The following is an 8,281-nucleotide window of genomic DNA, read 5'->3' as shown; positions in this document are numbered from 1 at the left end:
TGCATGTTAAAAGCTCACAATCTCGCATTCATCAGATTAACAATGATAGCAAAGAGGAAAATAGTAATTGTTGAAGGGGTTACTATAGAGAATAAGTAGGTAAGTACCTAAGATATCCTCATTGACTGATAAGTACCTTACTGGTAGAACTATGATCTGTAAAGCCATTTGGAACTATACCCAAAATATCATTAAACTGTGCCTCTTCTTTAATCAGGCTTCAATGCTATTAAGCACATCAAAGAAAGAGAAAGAAGCAATGTGCACATAGATAAATAAAATGGCACTCTTCGTTGTAAAAAAGAACTGAAAATAAGGAGTTGTTCATCAACTGGGAAATTGTTAAAATTATGATATATTAATGTAATGGAATATTGTTGGCATGCAAGAAAAGAAAATTGAAGAGAGAATTCAGAGAAACCCAGGAAGACTTATGAGAACTGAAGCCAAGCAAAATAAGTAAAGCCAGGAGAAAGATTTTTATGATGACCACAATACTGTAACGTTAAACAATTTTGAAAGACTTAAGAATTCTGATCAATTCAATGATCAGTTATGACTCCAAAGGCCTTGGTTCCCCTCTCTCCTCCATAATCCCTTTGACACAGAGGTGATGAAACAGAGGTACAGAACAAAGCATACATTTTTGGAAATGGTCAGTATGTCGATTCGTTTTCATTGACCCTGCTTTTTTATTATAAGGAAGAGGGTTTTTTTTTTGTGGAGGGGAGTGCAAGAGAAAGTTGGATTAGAGTGGGAAGCTAGTGATACTAATTCCTTTTAAAAAAAACATAAGAAAAGAAAGTAGCAACAAAAAAATTTTAAATGCGCAGAAGATAAAAGATGGAAGTTGAGAGAAAAACACAGATAAGCAAGCCAGCCTTGGAAGTATTAAATTTGTCAAATACTCTAAACAAAACAAACCATACATAAATAAGAATTGAAAGTTTATATGTAATCCTCTTTTTATGTGAACATACTCATGTGTATCAAATTGATAATGGTAAAAAAATTAATGAAAGAGTTGGCCTAAATGACTCCTCAGATCCCTTCTAACTCTAAATCTAAGATCTTAGTAAGGACCATTGTTTAAAAAAATTAGATCAATAGATCGACAGATACATACATATACATATACATATATTTCATTAAATATTTCCCAATTACATATAAAATGATAACATTTAGTGTTTTAAAATTTTGAGTTCTAAATTCCTTCCCTTCATTCCACTTCTATCCCACCCCCTTGAGGAGGCAAGCAATGTTATCAATTATAACATATTTCCACATTAGCCATTTTGCAAAGGAAAACACACACAAAACCCCAAGAAAAATAAAATTTAAAAAATATGGTATGCCTCAATCTGCATTCAGAGTTCAGCAGTTCTCTCTCTGGGGGTGGACATTATTTTTCATCAAGGGTCCTTTAGAATTGTTTTAGATTATTGTCTTGATCAGAGTAGCTAAGTCTTTCACAGTTGATCAAACTTAAAATATCAATGTTACTATATACGTTGTTCTCCTAGTTCTGCTCACTTTACTTTGAATCAGTCCATATAAGTCTTTCCAGGTTTTTCTGAAACATTTCCCTTAATCATTCCTTATAGCACAATAATATTCCATCACAATCATGTACCATAATTTGTTCAGCTATTCCCTAACTGAAGGACCTTCCGTTTCCAATTTCCTGAAAATCACAAAGAGCTATTACAAATATTTTTGTACAAATAGGTCTTTGTCCCTTCTCTTTGATCTTTTTGGGATTACAGATCTAGTAGTGGTGTTTCTGGGTCAAAGGGTATGTACAATTTTGTAGTCTCCATTGGGTATAGTTCCAAATTGTTCTCCAGAATGGTTGAACTAGTTCACAATTCCACCAGCAGTGCATTAAATAACCATTCTTTATATTAAAAACCAGCCCTGGCTACTCCACGCTATATTTAGACCTCAAGGAGGTGAAATTACTTGTTTATCTCATTCTGTCTTTCCACTAAACCCTTCGTTTGCTCCTGAAAGTATATGTTTGTGTGTGTGTGTGTGTGTGTGTGTGTGTGTGTGTGTCTTTTCCTGACCAAATTTTTTACTTGAGGCTTCAAGCAGACATTCCCACATTCATATGTATGCAGATTTCTAGCCAAAAGTGATGTGTATAAAGGGAACAGCCTACTTTTCCTCTGTTCTTCTCTAAATTGCTTTGATCTTTTTCCCCCATTAAGTCCCTGGTTTCCTCAGCATACTTTGATGAGTTGTCTTCCTTTGTCTCCCAGATTTACTTTTCTCTCCCTAAATGCACTTCGTTCATCTTACCTCTACATCTCCTCCTGTTAGCTCCAGGCTCTGGCAGAAATGAAACAAACAAGAAAACACTCACAGTCAATTTGTATGTGATAAGTTGTCTGGCTCTAAAGGGCTAAGAAACATTTTAAGCTTTTCACCTAATTTCCTCAGTGTTTGCAGGTGGACTTGGCTCAATTCTGTCTCTTACTCTTTTGGAAGGAAAGAAGAAATGCCCCTCCCCCTCACCCCCAGCGGTGATCTAGAAGATAGAAAGCAGAGCCACTCTGAGGCAGAGAGAGTTGGCTTCCGTTTGGCGGGAAGCTTGGAAAAGGTACCAGAGTGTCTGCATCAAAGAAAGGAGACCAGAAGCGTAATTGAGCTGAGAAGTACCAACTGGAAGGTGAATAGCTGCTCTTCCACATAGCCCTTTGGAATAGGTCCACAAGTTTTTGGTTTTTTTTTTTTCAAATCAAATAAAATAATATATTTGTAAAATATTTAGTATAATACCTGGCACATTGTAGATTTTTGATAAAAACTTATTACCTTCCTTACTTTTTAATTCTCAAAATGGAAAAGAAAATGGGAATAGTTCATTCACTATACCATGGGGAAGGGACCATGTCCTCAACTCTTGACAATAACCTGCTGGATGCCAAAAAATGCACCTGTGCTATGGGTCAAGTCAGATCAACCCAGTAGAAACAAACAAAGACCAAATTTAAAGAGATCAACTTATTAATCAAAATTAACTTTTTGAAAGAAAAATATACTCAATGAATGACTGCATTAAAAAAACCAACAAAAACAAAGCAAATGTTACGTAATTATAATGATTAAGCTTTTCTCTAAAGAAAAGTGGAGAAAATACACCTTCTTTCTTTTGTTTGCGGAACTGGGAGAACACAGACATGGAATACAGTATATATTGCCAGACTTGGATAAAATATTCATTAATTTTGTTGAACTGTTCTTTATTCCATTTTTCTTTTTTCATTCATTGCTATAACAAATGCACTCTAAGGGAGGAAAAGAAAGAATTTGGAAATAAAAGTGATATAAAAACAAAAATATATGAATGTATATTAGAACCTACTAATTAGCTCAAAACCTCTGTTGTTCAATTAACTGAGATAAGGTTTATTTATGTTTTGCTATTGTTTGTTCTTATAAAAATGCTTCAGCTACTACTGTGTCAATATGGAATCCATTACCTGTTTTTATGGAGCTGTGAAATTCTATATTGCACCTAGATTTCCTGCATCTAGATTGACTCAGGAAAAAAACACCATGTGTATGTGTCTGTGTGTATGTGTGAGTGTGTGTGTGTGTGTGTGTGTGTGTGTGTAGTATGTGTGTGTGTGTGTGTGTGTGAGTGTGTGTAGTAAAATTTCTTCCTTAAAAGTTGATTTAGAAAGAATAAATATATGTCAACAACTGGGCAACTCCAAGTAAAAAGAGAGTAGCATATTGACTATCAAGTGATATTCTTCCTCCTCTTCATCACAAATAATAGCTAGGATTTTGGCAGAACTTTAAGATTTGCAGGTTGGCTTACAAACATTATCTCATTTTCTCCTCACAACTGTTGAAGGTAGGTGCTATTAGTTCCATGTTGCAGAAAAGGAAACTGAGGAAGACAGAGGTTAAGTGACTTGTCCAGGCTCATACAACTCATACAGCTTATAAGTATCTGAGGGTATATGGGGAGTTCAGGGAGGACTCAGGGCTACTCATTCATCTTTGGGGTCTGCCTGCCACCCAACTCTCACCTGTGGCTCCAAGAAGCTATAGAATCCACAATGGCCACATGTAGGTAAAACCATTTGGGAAGATGGACTAAACCAGGTTGAAGGTAACTGTCGGTGAGATAGGAAAATGTCTGCCCCAAGCATGTGAGGACTTTCTTGGTGGAATAAGCAGATGAGAACAATTTGTTCCAATGGCCATGAAGGAAGTGGAAGCAGGCATTGTAGAGTGCTTAGAGCTTGGTCAGCCGTCTAAGATGCCAAGGTCATCCACTGCATCCCAAGCCATGCCAGTCATCTTGACTTTTCTCTGGACTTTAATGACTCTGGAGACAGAGGAAGGCTGATGACTTTGTGCAACTCTGCCTCAATTAAATCCAATTCCCTTGCCAGTCATCACCCTGTGGTGTCATTGGTCCTCTGAATGAAGGATAAACAACAAGTGTCTGAGGCTAGATTTGAACTTAGGCTTTCCTAATTTTAGGTCCAAACATCTTTCCATGCCTCCTAGTTGCCTCACAATAATCATTTACATTTATATATTGCCTGAAAGGAGCCAAAAAGACTACCACAACCAGCCTATGGAAGCAAGGGGAAATTTTAATTTTAACTCACATTGATACATTGCTTTAGTATTTCCAACACTGGTTTCCCCCTAATATATTTTGTAGGTGGTTGAAGTATTGTCACTTCCATTGCACAGTACAAACCAGAAAATGAAAGATAAAGTGATTTACCCAGGGTCATATCATGTTGAAACCTAAACACCAAGGTGATTTTTTAAAAGCCTGATTATTTTTTGCTAGGTCCCAGCCTATGGTAAAACAAACCAAAAAAGCAAACAAAAATCCTTTACAACTTTTGATCTTACTCTCTGCTTCTTTATCATTACCAATTCTCCAATTGCACCTCACACACACACTTTCCACTTCTCCTTTAATGTGTTGTCTGGCATGTTTAAAATGTAAGCTTCTTGAGGGCAGGGGAAGTCTTTCTTGCTTCAGTTTATATCTCCAGGGCTTAGTGCACTGCCTGGTATATCGTAAGGACTTAACAAATGCTTATCTGTGTGTGTGTGCGTGTGTGTGTGTGTGTGTGTGTGTGTGTGTGTGTGTGTGTGTATGTATGTGTCTTTTTCCTCGTTAGGGTCTTGGAATTTTAACATTCTCCTATCCCCAAACAGAAGTGGAGATTACTAAGTACGTAAATTATAAAATCCACTTCTGTGTCAGATGACACCATGGAAATCCTCACATAAAGGACTACTTTGCTTTCAAAGACACTGCAATGCAGAACTGTTTAGGATACCTGTCTCCTTTCCAATGTGAAATACAGGAAGGTTTCAATGAATATTTGAAGTAAAGCTGCCAATACAAATGAAAATATTTTCAATGAATATGCAGTAAGCTTTTTGACATTTCACTTTTACAGTAAGAATTACAAATTATAATTAATGCTCATTCCTGTCCAAATAAAGTGAGATTTGAACTTGGGCTCAAATGTTTTGTATCAGATAGGGCTGGAAAGAAATATGTAAAACCTAGGTTAATCAGAATCCAATTAACCAGAATGCTCAATTATTGCATTAGTTTACCATCTGAGAGAAAGACATTAAACACAAGTTCGATTCAACTCAATCATTTATTAAATGCCTACTATATTGATGGTACTGTGCTATACCTGGGGATATGAAGATAAGAATGAAACTCCTTCCCTCAAAGGGCTTATGCAAACTCATGTCAGAGCTTTGAAGAGCTGATTCCTACAAGCAAAAATCATCCTCAAATTAACTTCAAAATTCATGACCTGAAATTAATCCAAGTAATTTAAACAATTTCAGTGACTAAGAGAAGAAATTAATTACTATCATGGTTTAATTAAGAGTATACATGTTAAATTTTTGTAGCTTTTGAATTTTGGTGCCTTGGAGCAAATCCCCAGCTCCCCCACTGTGGAGAGGAGTTTTCTTGTTGTTGTTTTTCAAATATTATTTTTAGTACGAATTTAAGAAAAAAAAATAAACATGTACATTGTAAAAAGATTAACAGAAAAGGAGACTGTATGTGAAACTGCAAACTTGTGATGCACAAATTGCTTTTTTTTAAGTGCACATTAAATTTAACATGATAACAAAATTACCATCCTTTTCTTTGTTCCATTCTGAACTTCTTTCTGTATTTTTTGTGATTTAAAATTTTTTCATCCATATTTTATTTCCTTCTTTTCTTCTTTTTTGTTAGTATTGCAATCACCACAATGATATTTTTAAGTCCTTTCCAGGATAGTTCCAATTTAGGCAGGAATTCATCTCATCCTACATCTGTATTTCCTCATCTATACAATGAAGGGGTGGACTAGATGGCCTAAGGGTCTTTCCAACACTGGCATTCTAGTCTTCTACCCAGAAACTAAAGAAATAGCAATGTAAGCAGGACTACCTAAATATTTCAAATCCCACAAAGCAAATTAGAACACCAGTTAAATGGGCAGTAACTCTATAGCACATGTTAAAATATATGTGTCTTACAAACAAAACCAATGAAACCAAAATTAGAAGGAAAGCAGAAAGCTGGGAAACAATTTTTACAGCCAGTGTTCCTGATAAAGGCCTCCTTTCTAAATTATATAGAGAACTGAGTCAAATTTGTAAGAACTGGGTCAAATAGTCAAAGGATATGAACAGGCAGTTTTCAGAGCAGGAAATTAAATCTATCTATAATCGCATTAAAGATACTCTAGATCTTGGGCTTCTCTGCCCATGGACTATGGAGCCTTATGTGCGCTCTCCCCTTTTGTTGGGGACCCTGGCCCTGCCAGAGACCTGGGCAGGCTCTCACTCCATGAGGTTTTTCTCGGTCGCGTGTCCGGCCCGAGCTCGGTGGGTTACGTGGACGATCAGCAGTTCCCGTGCTTTGACACCCCTAGCACGAGTCAGAGGTTGGGGCCCGGGCGCCGTGGACCGAGCAGATGGACTAGGTGGACCCGGACTATTGGGATCAAAACACGTGGCGCAATAAGGTGTCAACAAGTTTTTACGGAATGACCCTGCAGACCTTGCGCGGCTACTTTAACCAGAACGAGAGCGGCGTCCACATCTAGCAGAGGTTATCGGGTTTCGAGCTGTCCCCCGACCTCACCTTCAAGCACGGGTTTTACCAGTATGCCTGCAACGGGCTAGACCACATTGCCCTGGACACAGAGACCTATACGTGGCCTGAGTTGGTGTCTCAGGCTCTGAACATCAAGCTAAAGTGGGAGGCGTCGAGGAGCATCGAGGAGGAATGGAAAAGTCTGTCTGGAGGAGACGTCAAGCTATGGGTGAAGAAGTACCTGGAGATGGGGAGGGAGATGCTGAAGAAGACAGATCGGCCCTCTGCCGGAGTGACCCAACATAATGCCCCCAATGGGGAGGTGACCCTAAGGTTCCAGGTCCAGGACTTTTACCCTAAGGAGATCTCCTTGACTTGGCTGAAGGATGGGGAGGAACAGCTCCAAGACACAGAGTTCATTGAGACCAGGCCTGGAGAAAATGGGACCCTCCAGAAGTGGGCAGCTGTGGGTGTGAACTTGGGCCAGGAAGGAAAATATACCTGCCAAGTTCAGCATGAGGGGCTGTCTGAGCCTCTCACCCTGAAGTGGGAGCCACAGTCCTCATCCACCTGGTTCATTGTGGGGGGCATTGCTGTTAGCCTTCTCCTCATTGCAGTTGTGATCTGGAGGAAGAATTCAGTTGCAAAAGGAGGTGATTATCTTCAGGCTGCAGGTGATGACAGTGCACTGGGGTCTGATATCTCTTTCACAGCTAAAGCTTGAGAGAATTGTTTGACATGGACCTAAGAGAAAAAACCAATCTGCAGTCCCTGTGTTGTTCCTGTTGATCCCTGGCTTCTCTCTTCAGCATTGGCCCCTGGGATCATCCCCAGACTCTACTTGCCCAAGCCCAGAGCAGCAGCATCAGGGCCCTCACCCCATTCTCTAAGGCCTCCCTCTTCCACTTGCTTTCTTTCTTTCTTTCTCTCTTTCTTTCTTTCTTTCTTTCATACTTTCTCTCTATCTCACTCTGCAGGGAGACAACCAGCAGTAGGGGCCAGAGGACTTTGGGAATGAGCCCTCCTTCACATCTGATGGTGCCTTGACCTCTGGGATCTTTGACTGAAAGAACAGCATAATGAATTAATGTTCTTGAGTCTTCAGCTTTTCTCCACAATCTCAGCTAAGCTTCCCATTGGGTGGGGGACTGTAGGGGACAGGATGAC

General features: G+C 38.8%; 1 pseudogene; it reads left to right on the top strand.

The window, feature by feature from the left end:
* The first annotated feature begins 6,775 nt into the window (after positions 1-6,775).
* Positions 6,776-7,838, top strand: LOC118838878 (annotated as a pseudogene).
* The last annotated feature ends 443 nt before the right edge of the window (positions 7,839-8,281 follow it).

Source organism: Trichosurus vulpecula, chromosome 2 (assembly GCF_011100635.1).
Source record: "Trichosurus vulpecula isolate mTriVul1 chromosome 2, mTriVul1.pri, whole genome shotgun sequence".
NCBI classification, from domain to species: Eukaryota; Metazoa; Chordata; class Mammalia; order Diprotodontia; family Phalangeridae; genus Trichosurus; species Trichosurus vulpecula.
Note: the sequence above shows the minus strand (reverse complement) of the source record. Positions and strands in the feature narration are given on the sequence as shown.